Source organism: Dermacentor albipictus, chromosome 4 (assembly GCF_038994185.2).
Source record: "Dermacentor albipictus isolate Rhodes 1998 colony chromosome 4, USDA_Dalb.pri_finalv2, whole genome shotgun sequence".
In the NCBI taxonomy this organism is placed as follows: Eukaryota; Metazoa; Arthropoda; class Arachnida; order Ixodida; family Ixodidae; genus Dermacentor; species Dermacentor albipictus.
This window is the reverse complement of record NC_091824.1, coordinates 156,749,121-156,767,572: the sequence shown is the minus strand read 5'-3', so window position 1 is coordinate 156,767,572 and position 18,452 is coordinate 156,749,121.

The window sequence follows — 18,452 nt, the reverse complement described above, 5'->3', positions numbered from 1 at the left end:
CAATAGCGAAGTTAGACGACTGTCCACATGGGCAGCGTCGACAAAACATGCCGAGTAGGGATCGTCCTTGGTACGCTTGAGGAGGGCGAGGGCTCTTGCCCTGCGTCTGCCTACGTTGTGTTGAGGATTAACGTTACGAGGAAATGGTGCAACTCGTATGTTGTTCCTTTGATCTTCTGAAATTTCATATTTCCGCTCTTCCAGGAGGATAGGGTTGATCCCAAGAACCGCCAGGATCTTCTTTCCAGCCGGGGTACAGGATAGACGGGCCAGTTGGGCTGACTCCTGGGCCTCATTTATCTCGTCCAATGTGTTGTGCACTCCTAGTGTCATAAGGAGATCCGTACTCGCCCGTAACGGAATGCCTAGTACTTTTTTTATACTTTTTCTGATGAGCGTGTTTAATCGTTTCTTTTCGGAGTTATACCAGTTGTGCATGGCTGCCACATAAACTATATGACTCATGAGGAAGGCGTGGAACAACCTGAGGAGGTTGTCTTCCTTTAAGCCTGCACGCCTATTCGAGACTCTGTTGATAAGTCTGATCATGTTCTCTGTCTTGGCAGTGAGCTTGTTGAGCGTCGTATTGCTACTGCCATTGGATTCGATGAACATGCCAAGCACCTGGATTGTGCCTACTCTGGGGATGGTACAGCCGCTTTTAGTGTGGAGTTTAATGCTTATTTCTGACAATGGTTTCCAGCCTCTAGGTTTGGGACCTCTCCTGACTGGCCTGCAGAGGAGGAGCTCAGACTCGCTCGGGGAGCATCTAAGCCCCGTATTTTCCAGGTACATCTCTGTTTGATCTACAGCCTCCTGTAAGCCTAATTCAACAGCTCCCTCGCTTCCTCCGGTGCACCAGATTGTGATGTCATCAGCGTAGAGCGTATGATTGATCCCTTCTATGTTGGAGAGTCTTTGCGATAATTTCTTCATGGCGATGTTAAAAAGCAGTGGTGAGACTACCGCTCCTTGTGGCGCGCCTCTGGGGCCCAAACTGAAATTGTCGGACTTCAGGTCACCGATTTTGAGCGTGGCCTTGCGATCCCGTAAGAACGAGCTCATGTTTCTGTGGAAGGCGTCTCCCAAATTGAGCTCGGAGATGGAGTTAAGAATGTGAGCATGGGATACATTGTCAAAGGCCTTCTCCAGGTCTAAGCGTAAGATGCCTCTTACATCTCTTGTGGTGTTGTCAATGATTTGACACTTGATAAGCTTCATCACGTCTTGCGTTGACAGAGCCGGACGAAAGCCTATCATGTTGTACGGAAACAATCCTTGTTTCTCGATGTGCTTGGAAATTCGATCGTGTATAACATGTTCTGCTACTTTCCCCACGCAGGACTGAGTAAATAGGTCTGAGGTTTGAGAGACTCGGGGGCCTTCCAGGCTTTGGAATGAGGATGACCGAGGCCATTTTCCAGGACTCCGGAACAAGCCCTCGTTCCCATATTCCATTAATCTCCTCTGTCAACCATTCTATAGAGCAGTCGTCCAGGTTTCTGAGGGCCCGGTTGGGGATGCCATCAGGACCAGGGGCCGACCTGCCATTTAGATTCTGGAGAGCTTCCCTTACTTCGCATGCCTTGAAGGGGTTATCTAGCTCGGGGCAAGATGAACCTTTGTAGGGGGGATAGTCTTCGTCACTCGAGTTGCCCAGTGGCAGATACTTGCGAGCGAGTCTGTCGAGTACGGTCTGCAATGTCTCTGATCTCTGATTGTGATGGCTGGTGTAGAACCTTCACTATCACGTGTCTTTGGTTTGACTTGGTGTTGGTATCATCGAGCAGATGCTTGAGGACGTTCCATTTAGCTCCAACTCTCATCTGGCCATCCACGGAATTGCAGACCTCATCCCACTGTTGTCTGCTCAAGGTTCGGCAGTGATCTTCTATAGTTTTGTTGAGCTCCGCGATCTTTTTTCGGAGCCTTCGGTTGAGTTTCTGCCCTTTCCATCTGTTCAGCAGTGACGTTTTAGCTTCTAGAAGATGAGCGAGGCGGCTATCCATCCTGTCTACCTCCAATTCAGTCTGGATTTTCTTTGTCGCCGCGCTGATATCTTCCTTTAACTGTTCAGCCCACTGCTCTAGGCTAAGTGCTGAGTCATGTGTTTGTGCTCGCTCTTCCCTAACCTTGCGAAAGTAATCCCAATCTGTAATAGTGAACTCTTTGAGGTCCCCGCTTCTCACGTTGACGGAGGTGGCCAGGATGTTGTGATCACTGCCAAGGTCCACTTGGAGGTTGGACCAAGATGCTGATTCCACATTCCGTATGAAAAAGAGGTCAGGTGTGGTATCCCTGGAGCAGGAGTTGCCGATCCTGGTCGGAAAAGCCGGATCTGTTATAAGCGTGAGGTTATTATTGACTGTAGTTTGCCATAGGTCAACGCCCTTGCGGTTAGCTTGTTGGTACCCCCATGCTTGATGCGGAGCGTTAAAGTCTACGGCCACCAGTAGTGGGAATGTCTTGGCCTTGCTTGTAGCCTTGTTGATAATTGCCGCGAATCTTTGCCTTAGGTCTTTGGGTCTGCTATATATGTTAAGTATAAATATACTTGTCTTGAGCTGTCCGCTGGGGATGATTTCAACGAGTGAGTGCTCAACCTTATTGGATTCAAGATTCAGATCGTGGGCTATGAACGCACATTTGTTGGTGACGAATGTGCTGATTCCCTTCTTCCCATCACCATATTGGGTATGCGATTTATAGCCCGGTAGGCTGACCGTATCCGCGAGCGTTTCTTGTAATAGGATTACATGTGGCTTTTCCTGGTGGGTCCGAATGAACTGTTGGAGGACATTCCTTTTGCGATGGAATCCCCTACCAGTTCCATTGCCAGATATTAATTACCCTGTGATGTGCCGCCATGGTGGGACGTAGCAGTTAGCTTGTGTTATACAATGCTGCGTAGCGCAGCCGCTGCCGACCTTTCAGTGTCGGTGTTATTTACTTTGTCCAACGATGTAGTTGTAGCTATTGTAGAAACGTGGCACTCCAGATTGTCGCATCTGATTCCTAGTGATCTGACCGCCTCAGCGAGTTTGTCAATCACAATTTGAACTTTTTCGAGGGATTCATCAATTTTATTTATCGTTTCTTCCAATTTACGAACACTGGCGCTCTTGTCTGAGGCATGAACTGCCAGCGCCCTCTTTTTGGGTAGACCATTGGCCGTCGGTTCCGCTACGCGGATCTCCATGGGCGTTTCTACTGCAGGGGCCTGAGTGGGTTGGACTGTATCTCGCTTGCTGGCTTTTTTGAGTTCTGCAATTTCTGCTGCGAGCTGCTCCATCGCGTATTTTAACGAAGCGTTTTCTCTTTCCAATTGTGCAATCCTGTTGTGCTCTGGCGATTGACCACCCGTTACCTTTTTCGGTGATTCTTTGACCCGGTCAGCCCATGTGGTACCACGATCAGCAGGATCCTGGATCTGAACAGCAGGTCCCCTGGCACGAGAGTGGCTTCTGGAGCGGGAGCGGGTCCTGGGTGCGTTGCGGCCCCTGGAAGACGAACGTTCCGTTGAGCGATCCCTAGAAGGGGCACGGTCCTGGTAGCCGCCATCCTCACCGCCGGGGTCTCGGGATCGGCTCCTGGATCTGCGCGAGCTGCTGAGGGCCGGCTTGATAGGGGTTGGCTTGGTAGGTTAGTTGGATAACCCCGTAAGCAAGAAAAAAATGCAATGGCTCATGGCCTCGTAAGGCTGAGGCTACAAGTACTCAGCAAAGCGAAGCAAGCAGTGCTTGTACTGCTTGCAATCTCTCACACAACATACGAAACAGCATGTATAAAACTGTCACCATCAATGAGTCATACCCCCGCAAGCAAGAAAAAAAATAATTCCGTGGCTCATACCCCCGTAAGGCAGAGGTGACAAGTGCTCAGAAAAGTGCAGGGAACAGTGCATACATTCTTTGGAATCACGCATACAACATAGGGAACCGCATATGTTTCAATGACGAACAAGCTAAAAAAAGGCATGCAAACCACATAATTGATTATAACACTGTCGTTATAGTAATGCAAAGCACGTAGCCCTCCCCGCAAACATTTCCCGGTTAAGATTACCGTTGCGCGAGCTGTCGCGGTGACGCCAGTTTTGAACGTGAGGTTTGACGTCGCTAGCCTCTCGCATACAAAATAAACATGTAATATAATATAATGTAATATAATATAGAGAGTGACCAGCCTAGCAACTCAACGTTGTTGCAGCACCGCTATGAGTGGTGGCGTGCTGTCAAAATTACATTACACCCATTTCTACCATTACTCTAACATAGCACTACTACCATTGCTCTGAAGCCTTAAAGAATTGCATACCGCCGTAAGAAGTTGTAGTAGCGGCTTCCGACAGCTTCACTGGTCCTTTATCTTCACAATGTGAAACGGCTTATGAAAATTTCTTAGGGCTCTCAGTAAACCTGCATGTTTCAGAGCGGTAATCATGTCACAATTCATTTCTAAAAGTGCTGTGAAATTTCAAGAAATGTCAGCGTGAACATTTTTTACGTTGTCTTCTGTCTCTCATTGGGATTTTAATATAAACAACCGATATATGTGGACCACTTGGTACGTGTCAATGGACGACTTTCAGAAACATTTCGAGATAGTATTCAGCAGCCTGTATAGCTTTGGCCGTGATCACAGATCCCCTTTGCTTTCACACCACGCTTGCCACCAATGGCGCCTAACACATATCTCATAGTAAATCCTTACACGTGCTTACTTTTGTCGACTGTTGTACGTGCTATTTTTCTAGTTATTGCTGCAATTGCTGCGGCGCTTTGCTGTACGAAGGCACCCTTTTCTCAATATTGTTACCGTTACCTTTTTGTATCGAGTATTTTTAGCACGTACATTATTCATATTTGTCATATATTAGCCCCGCCTTTCTACAATACTTCATGTTAATCCTGAGCATAAATAAAAGAAATAAAAAAATACGTAAATATCCTATAAAACAGATGCTTTACATTTAGTTGAAGAACATAACTTGATAAAATAAGTGCACATAGTTTCCCAATGCATAAAAATTCTAGGCCTCTTTTACCTTTTTAGGTTACGCTCCTTATAATCAACGCAACCAAATGACAAGACTTGGCATTGCCAGATAACGCTAATTATTGCAACAATTAGGAAGATCAAAAGCCATTGGAGCGTTTGCTGATCTTCATGTGACTGTCGTCCTACGTCATTGCGGGGTTTGATGCCCTTACACAAAGCGGTCCTTTTCGGCAGATCCCTTCGACGCTGAGAAGCAAAACTGAGAAGCAAAGTTCGACGACACCTAAGCACGTCTTATGAGTTGTGAATGAGAAAGCATTAATGTCCAATTGAACGGCGTTGTGCGGTCCTTCGAGTTATGAACTCCCCGTGGGCAAGCGAGCGCGTTGGAACGCTTGGACAACGCCTCCGAGGTAGCCCAAGACCAGTGCAAGGTCGATCCAAATAGGTCGTGAAGCTTCGGGCGAAAAGCGGTTCAGTACAGATTGTCACTGACATCAGCAAGGGTTATGGGAGCAGCGATTGAAGCTCGACTATGTTTGGAGGGAACAAACATTGGGGAAGAAAAAAAGCGTTTTTTTTTAATTCAAGTGAGGCACAGTTAGATTCATGCAACGAAAATAAAATTCCTGGTCAATTATGTATATTCCTGACGAGTTAGGAAATTCAAGTTTATTCCATTGTATTATTATTAATAAATGCATTTATTTTCAGCGCCCATCGTTAGAGGGGGCGTTGACGCCATTATCACTCGCAATGCAATGCACGTATTGAAATGGGCAGAAAGGCGCACTCGTAAAGTTCACCTGTTGAAATACACTCCCCTCACAGTTTGTTCTTTCCTGCTTGTCGAAGTTTGTCTGAATTTGGTAACGGGGGTAGCTTCATCGTTTCTTAATCAGTTCAGTCAAAAGTAGTGAGTTACGATCGCCAGATAATTGTGTAGTTGTTTTTGTGCGCCTGCGCCGGCCCCACGGGCTTGGCGTCCGACGATGGGATCAGCACCCTACACCTAAAGCTTTCGTCAGCCTCCAAAGTATGTTCTGTGCAGGGGTTCAATTTCGACATCCGTACGGCAGGCTTTTCCTGCATCGCTTTCCGCGCTGAAAGCTCGAAACGCCCATGAAGTCGAATGGTGGGGCACTTGAAAATAGAGTTCCAAAAGCAGGCCAACAAAACAAATTTCGCGCCTTCGAAAACAAAATGACGTCACTTCTGCTTTTAATAGACATGGCGTCACATTATATTTTCTTCCGCCGGAAGTGTTCCCACCACATACAGATGGCGCTAAGCCCCATGAACCGCCGATGGACCGCCATGTTTTGTAAGTATGGGCTCCTATGGAAGCTTCGCTGCCAGGTATATTTACCTTGGCCAGTGCACTTCGATCCGTGACGTCATGCTACCTTGCTCGACTACCGTAGTATCTAACATCAAATCGCCTGAGTAAGCCGCGGTGATTTTGACGTCACCGCTTTCGTCACGCCGGTCTTGGCAACGAAAATCTCGGTCAAAGTAGCGTGACGTCATAAAGCAGAGTGCAGATACGTGCTATCTAGGAATCGCTGGTTCCGCTTAGTGGGTAGACACTCGGCTTCTGAGCATGGGTTCGTAGGTTCGAAACTTACTATCGCCAAAGTTTTTCCCTTCGAAATTATTGTTTTTTTTTACAGATTAATTTTCTTATAGCGATTACGGAGGAGGCGTTAGAACGCAGGCGAGAACTTACGCGGATAACACTGGCTCCCGAGAGCGAGGGTGACGTAGCGTCGCGGTGATGCCCTCGCCGCTTACGCAACAACTGGCGCGCTTGTGACGTGGCGTCGTAGACAGTGGGAATTTCTGTGTTGTTTTTCGGTTGTCCAGACGACAGATGCCGGCTTCTTTGCTCAATGGACCACTTGATGCTCTCGCATCACAAGTAATCCAGTGTATCTCCTGCAGTGTTTCTTAATTGGCACCGATATATTAAATGGCGAACAGTACTCCTTTATCAATTCTGAAGTTATTAGCTAAAGCTTTCTTTTCTTACTTGAGGTCTTCCACAAGACCACGTGCAGTGGCGAGAAGCCCTTATCCGTGCTACTATCCTTTATTTCAGAAAGGGTAGCCAAGCATTACCCTGATTGCTTCGAGTGCAGCGTGGACTGAAACCGCGTTTGTTGTAGCAGCCACGTGGGCATCTTTAGCGGCAATGCCGGCCTCAAACTACGTGGGCAACAACTGTACCGTTATTTTTTTTGAAAGAACCACATGTCTTCAAACGGGTTCAGTGTTTTTTGTTTGCTGTGCGCTTGCGCTATGTACTGTTCCTGCGTCTGTACGTATGTTTGTGTGGTCTGGATTGTGTTTGAGCTTCTTTGCGGTTATATGTGTGGACACCATGTATGTTAACGCGCACGTGCGCGGTTATATGTTTTCGTGAATAGATGCGTGTTGATGTGCGAATGAGCGTCGATGTCCGTCTTTATCCGCGAGCGCTCGTGCGTATGTATGCCTCTTGTGTGGATGGGTTCAGAGCTGAACTAACCTCACATTCTTTCGTTTGCGAAACACTGTCGCCAGAAAATGGGCTTTTATTTGCGGGGAATCGGTGAAAAAAAAGACATTTCGCAACCTATCGCACTCTGTGTAATGAATAAAACGTGCCGGTTTCAAAGGACGATGGTAGCATCGGCAATTTGTTTTAGAGCGCAGTCCTTAGGCACCCGCACCGGCGTTTAGCGTCGGTGCCCCTGGGCATAACCGAGCGAACAAGCACAGCGGAGAATGAAAGAGCGAACGCGGACTGCAGCGGGGAGGAAAGCGGAGGAAGAAGGTATGAAGAAAGCGTGAGAAGCAAAGCGTAGTGTCACCAGCTGCCGCAGAAAGAAACAGATACCTAGAGACAGTGCTAACCTTCAATTTTAGATTTTATTTTCGCATGCATCGATAAATATACGCTATATGAACGGAAACAACTGAGACAACAAAAAAAGAACATTCAGTCGAGCATATCAATAAACCATACACGTGTCCAAGGCATGGTCATTGCAGTGTGTGTTTTGAACATGCCTTGGACACGTGTACGGTTCACTGACACCGAACGTTCTTTTTGGTTGTCTCATTTGTTTCCGCTTGTACGGTATACATTTATCGAGGCGTGCGAAAATAAAATCTATAGCTGAAAGTTAGCGCTGTCACTGTGTATCCGTTTCTTTCTACGTCCTGGTTCAGTCGCGCTTACACACACTCTATCATGAACAATTCAAACATTCTTTTTGAATCACCCGGACCAGAACCTGCTTCATATTTCCGTGAAATGCATAGAATGTGCCTAATTAAGTTCACAAGAATACGTGGAGATTTCGCGCGTACTATGATGCATGATAATAGGGAGAACATGAGTATTTAGTCATTATTTTCAAAGCTGATAATTTGCTCCACACTTAAAACGTTCGGCACACATCACCCGAGACATGGTCCCCAATTCACCTGAGAGTAACTCTGCTACAACTACTGCTTTAAAGGGTGGCAGCTTCGAGGTGTGTCATACAACGCCATGAACAGGCATAAAAAATGCTTTTAACAACTTTTACTTAATCCCTAATTACCATACATCGAAACTTGTCTGCCCTTCTTCCCTATTATGCTACTACCCGATTTTGTTCTTAATATATACTCCGTGAATGATCGAATTCTTCCAGGACAACCTGCAAACAAGAATATAACGCTTTCGAGTGCTTCTAGTCGCACTAACAGCTTTGCGATAAGAGGACGCTACATTCAAATACCTGCTTCCCGCCGAACTAACTGCGCTGTTTGGACTCAACGGAAGGACTTGCAAAACGTAACAGCTGAGTCACGTGATACAAAAGCGGGTGCCACTTTTTGCTTGGTGCACACGGCTCCACTCGTTTACTCGACACCGTCAAGTGACGACGCTATGTGCAGAGTCGGTTTTCTTTGAGTGCGTTATACGAGGGGACACTCATTATCCGAACACAGAAAGTAGAGAAATATGCTCGGCCTGGAGCTACGAAATGCAATGAACATCTTGCAAACGAGGTGTTCCAGCGCTGCTGCAGGTATGCCGGCAGTAACTCAGACTCCCTCCGTCTCAAGTCTATCCGTGAGCCTTAGTCAGCCCAAGTGAGTAGAAATTTGGTGAGTTGGAGTCCGAGTGAGCCTTAAGCAAAAAAGCGAATTCTGCATGTAAGTTTAAGTGAGTTCCGTTTATTTTGCCGACATATGACTGCTTTTGCAGACATTTATAATGGATGTATTCCTGATACGTTTTACACGTAATGTTCTTTAATGTCATAGCTTCTGCCGCGTTACCTTTTTTTTTCCTGTCTATCATATACAGGAGGTCGCAATCCAGTCTCTGACTCTAATACCTGGCCTTGCATGTTATGTTCTCTAAGAACAACCTTATATAAAGTAATAAAATCTGATTAGGATTTATACGTGTCTCACCGAACATTTCAGAATGATCGCTGGTGCTTGCGTACATTCGAGAATATCGAACACAAATTGGAGAAGCACCTACAATGTAATAACACCTTTCCCTTATAGAATTACAATGTTCAAGAAATTTCAGCTATGGTAGGCGCACTTCCTGTCTAGCGAGAGCTCGATAACTGTGATAGTTGGGTTAAAATGAACACTGCAATAAAGAAAGCAGCGACACGTGGCAATACACTGCCGGCTCGGACGAGCGCTGTATATGGAAACGAGCATTGAGTACGTGTAAGCGCACTTCACTAAAATAGCGCGTGAGCCGTCTAAATTAAATTTCTTTACAACAAGGCTGCCATCCACGAATCAGAACTACATACGTAACGGTGAGTACGAAATTGATGGCCTCGCTGGCAAGAAGGCTCCGCACACGGACATACGTACGTCCGCTGTTCGGGTGCAATGAAAGCTGAAATGTCCGGTTGTAGGGTCAACACTATCGCGAAGATCAATAGTGTTGCGAAAAAAAACGTCATACTTAAAAAAAAAACATAGCCCCCATGTACCAAAACGTAAAGACAGGTATTTCGTTTTCCCACGTACTGAAGCCGAAATTGAAGACATCGCGGAAGACTGCATAACCGTTTTCTCGCAAGCGTTTACGAAATGACGTTATAATGTGTTTCTGATACAAAAAGAAGGAAAGTGAGGAGGAAGCGGGAGACGTAGAGAAAGGAGGAGGGGGAGACAAAGGGGAGGAAAGACAGGGAGGTTAGCCAGTGTAAGTACCGGCTGGCTACTCTGTGCAGGGGAAAGGGGTAAAGGGAATAAAAGGGTAAAGAAAAAGAAGAGTATAAAGGAGGAAATAAGCTACATACGCATTAGTAATGCTGGAATATTTTTTTAACTATTTCTTTTTCAACCTCGAGATGTCAGAAGTCGAAAAACAACAGTCGATAATAGAGAGAGCACGAGCGCACGTACATACTTTCACTCGGCAAATCTCTTTCTTTCAATGTTCCGCAACGAGCTCTGGAAACATTGTGGTTCTACTTGTGGTACTTGAACGCATCGGTCCAGCGACCAGTGGAGAGAGTGCCGTATCTTCTATCTATTGCTTTGGCTCGTGCTTTTCTCCTGTCTATGTGACATTCCAGGTGCATGTTACGCGGAATGGGGGGCCACCGTTCTTTGCTTATGTAGGGATCGGAGGAGTACTTGTTGACTGTTGGTCTGCCTGTTCTATTGAGGTTGAGGCGTGTCATTTGCGCACGACGGTGTGGTTCATTTAGTTCGTCTAAGGTGTCGCGGATACACAGGGATCGAAGTATCGTTGTTCCCGTGCCCAGAGGAAGGCCGAAGGGCTGTTTGTACGCTTTTCGGAGTAATACATTCATTTGGGCTTTTCTGTTGATGTTAGGTTGAGATAAGGTGTCGCGTAGGTGACTGTACTGATGATAAGGGTCAGGAGTCAAGCGTAGTGCGTCTTTTTCCTTCATTACCTGTGTTCGATTCGCGACCCAATTGATCATGCTAGTTATGCTGTAGGCAGTTTGTCTTAGTCCATATATAGTGTGATTACTGCGACCATTACCTTGCATGTGAACATCTAATATGCAGTATGTTTGAACCCCGGTTATAGGTTTTCGGTTGAGGTGTATTTAAATGGCCTCTATACCTATGTTTTCTTTCTCGATCTATTTTTGAGGACGAGGAGCTCCGATTTTTTTGTGAGCATTCTAGGCTGCTATATTCAGAGTATTGGGTGACAGTGTCTGCCACCGCTTGTAGGGAGTCCTGCTGTTCTTTGCTGATAATGTAATCCCCTCTACCTAATCGGCTAATCATGTCGAACAAGCTGGAATAACTTCATTATGCGACTGGGCTAACCAGGCGGGCTAACAAGAAAGATCCACGAAAGAGAACCAGATGATCTATGCTCGTCAGCGTCAACCGTGCTTCGAGGATCAGCGGCACAATACCCTCTCCCTCCGATAATGGATGGGGACACACGGGAAAACAACGCGGGAGCCTTGGGAACTGCTCGGCACACGTTGGCAATATCCAGACGAGCCACGGCCCCGGCTCGCAAGAGTGGGAGTGGGAGCGGACTGTTGGGAGACCGCGCCCGAACGTGGCAGCAAAGCACGGGCAGTGTTCTGCGAGACAGGAGCAGGAATTCTGAACGCTTTGCTACGTGGCAGGATCGTCCATCACGCTGGCATATATCTCCCACCCCGTGTGTCGTAGGAGGCGGTGCGGAAAGTCCTCCCGCGACGTGACGTCTCGTCCCATCGCGACGTTACCCAGTGTCCTGAAAAGAGGCGCACGTGACCTGGAGAACATCTGGCGATCAAGCGGAAAAAAAAGAAAGGTGTGTGTGAACCCGCTGTTTTGGCATAGAGTGGACAAAGTGGTATGCTTGATTTGCAAGAATATGGAATTTTGTGCTGCATATCTCGAGACGTGTGCGCTAATGTAATCTTCAAAAAAATAAAGAAAGGATTTTCTTTTCCTTTTACGTACAGGCTGCTAATGCAGGAATTCTGGAACCTGACTACATTACTTTTGACAAGTAACTTCGAGCGCATATGCGCTGCCAGAGTTTCACTTCAAAGGCCTTGCAACGCTTGTAACGGGCTTGCAAAACGCCTTCACTTCAAAGAACATAGGTTAAAAGTTGCTACCGGTAGAATTCTTCTAACGCATCTTGTTAGAGGACTTAAGAAGTCAGTTAGATCTCTTCAAAATTTATTTCTAATTCATGGCATGCGGAAACTTGTGACATTTTCCGACCGTAAAGGAAATGTGTCACCGCACGAACACTCGCACTTTCGTTTGTTTGTTTCTAACTGGTCGCATGGCGTGCGTTTGCTTGTGCGCATGGGTTTTGCAAATGGCTTTCACGAGCTTTTCGTTAATTCTGTGCAGCTTGGTGGAAGTTCATCCTTACCGCTGTGCAACCGGAGAGAAAGCGTGTTTCGAGAATGAATTTTTTCCCCCAGTTAGTTAAAGGTTGTTATGGAGTAGACATACCGCAGATACTTCCTTTTTCTACAGTATATGCCATAAGGCAGAGACATGCCTTGAACATTAAATTCTTTTTCCAGTCGAAATAACACTTTCAAGAATTCGTTTTTTCCCTAGCACAATAACTGAATGGAATAATGTTACTGCCGAAATCGTTTCACAACCATCCGTAAACCTTTTTTCTGTGCACCTAGAGCAGTGACTTGTCTCGTATGTCGCACCAAGCTTACTGTATACTCTTGTGCTTCGTTCCGATACAGCATTGTGCTTGCATTGCCAACTTATGCACTTCCCGTCTGTGTATTTCTTTTATTGCTACAGGTGTTCGCCAATGTGCAAAACCCAGGAAATGGAACTTGTAAAAACCCCAAGGTGGTGTTGCAGCATAAATAAATAAATAAATAAATAAATAAATAAATAAATAAATAAATAAATAAATAAATAAATAAATAAATAAATAAATAAATAAATGTAGAGCATGTTTGTGTCAGCTCACTGTATCTTATAACAACAAGACAGACACAACAAATATAGCAAGCACGACAACAGTTGCACGACGACAGTGATGGCTCACACGACACCGACACAGGATGAAATCTTAGGTGGAGATAAATAGTATTTAAATGCGTAGCATTGTGCAGGTCCCTCGAGTTTTCCATAATAAAGGCGCCGACACGTTGCGAGACAAGCCAGAGGCAGTGAAAGATGTAGGCGCGCCGATGGTAATTCCAGTGTAGAATATGTGTCTTGCGCTTGCTTGAACGCAGTTTCGCAAAAGGTGTATGCTAACGCATTCAGTTTCTCTTGCTAAGTGTAGTATGAGAGCTTGGAGTCCCTTTTTTTGGAAGTGTATTTTGCCATGTAATCTTCATGATAATAAGCATCATTGAACCTGCGACACTACGAGCTTGCTGCTATTCGTTGTGCACTTCGTGTAATTTCTGAAGAAATACCCAAGAAATGGAGCGTGTTCACTGACTCCAAGGCTGCACTTCATTGTTTGGTTTCTGCCTTACGCCGAGGACCCCACGAACAACTAGCTCTAGAAGTCAGACTGCTGCTTCACCACCTCGTCGAGCAAGCACACGACATCACGTTGCAGTGGATTCCAAGCCACTGTGGCATAATGGGCAATGAACTTGCCGACACAGCAGCACGATCTGCACATGAGGAGGGCTTGCAAGACTCCATTCCATTCTCAAGAACAGACGCTGCAACGAAAATTCGTGTGCTTGCAAATGAAGCCATCAAAACTATATGGAACACACCAAGCTTAAAGCATACACGTCTACACCGACTGGACCCATCCCTTCGACTTCGACCCCCATCTGGACTCTCTCGACTAGAAACAGCAGTACTTTGCCGACTGTGGCTTGGTGTCGCCTACACAAGATCCTTCGCCTTCCGAGTCGGTATAGACGACAGCGCAGCTTGCAGACACTGCGGCGGCGAGGAGACCATCGAACACGTGCTCTGCCACTGTCCTCAATATAGCGCGCACCGGCTGTCACTAGCGACCACGTTGGCACGCCTTGACGACAGGCCACTTTCAGAACAGTCAGTTTTGGAATGCCGACGTGAACTGTCGTCGCAGCAAAAGTCGGTCAAGGGTTTGTAGACTTTTCTACGTGACAGTGGCCTATTAGAAAGACTATAATGACCCCATTTCATCTCTTTTCATATTTTTTTCTCACGCTTTTATTTTTGTCACGCTCTTCTTTCCGTCTTTACTTCCCCTTTACCTTCCCCTAGTGCAGGGTAGCAAACCGGAGGTTTTAAGTCTGGTTAACCTCACTGCCTTTCTCTCATTTGCATTTCTCTCTCCGCGACACTCTGCTGAAAAGAATAATACAGTGCTCCTGGCAGGTATTCGCGACTAAGTGGTAAGATAGGGGCGGGGGACTGAAAGAAAAAAAGAACAGCAGTACCGGGGATGAATGAGCGAAGGACATTAGTTCCCTGATTTCTCGTCGTTGATACGGAAAGAAGCGCATTCGCTTTACTGTTGTCAGTAAAGAAATGTGATGCGCAGCTGCCAAGTGTAAAATAGTGAGATCTCTTCGCTTACACTCTCGTGAAAACAGTTCTTGCTATTAGGATCGATGAGAAGGAAGCAAAAAAGGACCCGGGTCATTTGTCTGCATCAATGTGCGTTGCAGTTTGAAGTGATCTTACAATTGTTTAGCTGCCCAGAATCATTCACCTCATTCGAATGCTTCGCCTTCCTCGCAGTAGAGCTGTTTTAAGCTCTGTGTTCACATTAGCCCTTTAGCTGCGCCTAGCCTGAAATGTGCTCTTGCTATCAATTTGCAGCAGTATCGTCAGTGACAAGAGTCCTGTGCTAGTCTGCGGCGTAGTTTGCACAACTTTAATTACAGCGAATGAGTCAGTTCACGTGCCTACGGCCTACTTCGGGGTTTGAGCACTTATGTATATTCTTTTGTATTCTACATTTATTTTGCTGTCATGCGTTAACAGAATGTCATTGAAGACTTTTAGAAGTTGCGACAGAATTGCTTTTCCCAAAACAGGGTTTCATATTCAATGTATTCACTATGTAGAATTCAAGTGAAAGAAAATTATCACTTTATTTCACTTTCTTGATAAAAGTTGCGGCAGTTAAAGGATTACGAACGCTGTTAACGTTGCACTGTCCGTGTAGCTTTCCTAACGCTAACGGAAGGAGCATTGCGCGCTTCAAGGACAATTTCAATGCAGAGAGGAATAAGTATGATGGACCTACGAAATATCTCATTATTCATGTCTTTAGCTTTCGTTCTGTTACGTAGTGGGGTACACGTCCGGAAATGAAGATAGGTCTTCAGATCTGAAGGTGATCAGCAGTTAAAGAATTACACATTATTGCAGAGATGCCGAGGCATAGACAAATGATGGAGGAAGAGGCACGCCCCCCCCCCCCCCCCCCCATCCTCTTCAGTATGAAATTCCTGGATAAGCTCCTGCAGAGGGAACACAGAAAATTGGCGTTGCGGCAAGGATTGCTTCTTTAGGTATTTGTGCATGCATTTGCGAAAATGCTCTACACCCAGTTACTTGGCGGTTTCCAAGTAAGAAAGCTTGGCTTGGGCATCACTTAAGCGTTGGAGTGTTGGAATGTGTTCTGAGCTTTGACAAGGCTATGTATGCGCCTGCGATTACCTCAAATTCATGGGGTGAATGTCATTAACTCGCTGGGGACTGTTTTTGTAAATATGTACCTGATGTGTTTTTGTAAAGGCATTTGTCTCAGAAAGCCTTATATTGTTACGTATGAAGATACACGCGAATTAACCGCCGTGGTTGCTTTGCAGCTATGGTGTTGGGCTACTAAGCACGAGGCGGCGGGATCGAATCCCGGCGATGGCGGCTGTATTTCGACGGGGGCGAAATGCGAGAAGATCCGTGTACTTAGATTTATGTGCACGTTAAAAAAACCCCAGATGGTCCAAATTATTCAGGAGTATCCCATTACGGCATTCCTCAAGATCAGATCGTGGATATGGCAAGTAAAACCCCATAATTTAATTTTGAAGAGGAATTATTATAAACAAGTATATTTACAAGCACATACATGCTTGATCTTGCTCTATTAAGTAACTGTGCCGTAGCAATATCTATTTCTTACTCCCATTTATTCCAGTACTATGAGAACTGCCAGCAATCAGCGGAAATCTTGATAACGTAGTGGGCATTGTTATTGTGGAGTGTCACTTGAAAAAATCAAATAAAAAATAACACGGGCCAATCTCACGAAGCTTGTTATTCCTTAGCGCTTTTTGGGATTGGCCGGCCGCCTTCCCTAATAATGTGTCCAGCATCAGGATTGCCTGCAAATTTTTCTTGAGCACGATTCTAGAGCCTTTTTTTGTTTTGGTACACAGCTTTATGCCGCTAATATGTTTCTGTAATTTTTAGGTAGTGCTTTCTTTCTTTACGTAGGCTGGTGTTGTCTTCCACTTTCATGTAGTCACGAGACTGCCACATTTATGTGCTTATTTGGTTCTATGCCCCTCTTACTCCATGGCCCATGTAGGGACCTTGCAAGGTATTTTAGAAATAAATGTCAGTGAATACCAGGCCTAGTTCTTTATATGCTGCAACAAATCCAAGTAGACGTAACACGGGTTCTCGAGACCAAAGTCTCTAATGATGCTCACGCGAACTCACTAAATGCAGATAATTGAAAACAATCACGTTAAGAAAAGCGGTCAGCTCTGCTTTTTGACAACTCATAGCCTTGAATATGGAACTCTAAGCGCCGTTTATTCATCTGTGTGGCTGTAGTTTTCACTTCAGACTCTGTGCGTTTTAAGAATAAACTTAGACGAATGTGCTCACTTTTATTTCGCCAAGGTGTTTACCATGGTGTTACAATTTTATTTTTCAATCAATCAATCAATCAATCAATCAATCAATCAATCAATCAATCAATCAATCAATCAATCAATCAATCAATCAATCAATCAATCAATCAATCAATCAATCAATCAATCAATCAATCAATCAATCAATCAATCAGGACCAGTATAGTGGTCCCCTCATGAAGTTGAATGTAGGTGTGTGCATCTGTGGGGTTCTTCATGTTTTATGCTCATACTGGGGCCGAATAGGCAAAATTAAAATGAAAGAAAATTCTGAAAACTTCGGCCGGTAACTTTGAAAGAAAACGTCAGTCAAGAAGCATGCAGGAGCAATGAAGCAGATGTGAAACGCTGGTAGCTATGGTAACTTCCGATGACGGTGAAGTAAGGGTGCTTTGTTTCTTTGTTTCTTTCTTTGTTTCGCGGTTCCATAAGGTAGAGGTGTTAGAACACCGTAATTGCCCACTCGCATACGAATATACAAGAAAAAAAAAGAACGTCGAATATCAAATTGAACATTGAATAAGTTCACTTCTGTACAAATCAAAATTGAAAATTTGTGCAGAGTATGCTTGGTACAAGAATGAATATTATTTGTATTTATTACATGTATGTGACGCAATTTAAAGCTTGTCGTCAGTTCAACTAAGAAGATTGTAACTGAGAAACAAGTGCTTTCAGTTAACTGGGGCGTGATGACAACGACAGTAATAGAACAAGGGGAGCGTTGTGATACCACATCACCGCAAATACTTTAAAGGGATGCAAATATGATGATTATCACAATTTTGCTTTGCCATAATGAAGAGAACCAATTTATACATAGGTTGCCTGAAAGAAAGGCATTCTTCTTGAGTGACTTGAACTCGGAAGTTGTTCACTTTGAGAGTGGTGCCTCTGAGCAATAACCATGGTCCTTTAAGTGTAGAATCGGCTGGCATCGATCTCTCTCCCTCGATACTCCAATAAGCATTGTTATCTCTTATATTTGAACCGAAACGAATACGTTAATATTTGGAACACTAAATTATCGAAGCAAATACGAATAGAATCGTAAGAATTATTCCATTTGTATTCGAAATTTCGGTCACACCCCTACAGAAAAGACATCTGGAACCCGTGACAGAACATGAAACCTGCCGCTTTCGTTTTGGGCAGCATAATTTTTCTATGCGCACGAAAGTAATTTTAATAATGATGGCGCAAATTGTAACGCCTTTGAATTTTCCCTCCTTCTTTCTCAACATGTTATAGATTAATCGAAGGCACCCATTCAGCAACGAAAAGAGAGAGCTGGGTATATTTGGGTTGATATACTTCAAACAAGGGGAATACAGTGAAAGAATAGCAGACAAGACAAAGCTCAAACACTTGCTCACGTAATAAAGGATGCGTTGGATACTATGTGTTTTAAACTGAAATTGCAGCTTTGTAGATGTGTAGAATCAAGTATTTTCCATTACGTACAAAGTTCATTGCGGATTAAAAGCTGGACAAGAAATCAACAGAAAGCACAGAATTATTTTTTGTATCGATTCAGCCCAAGTAAGGGACTCTGCTAAGAAACTCTGCTAAGTGCTCACCATATGCCTCCCAACAAATAACAACTCATAGTTGTGC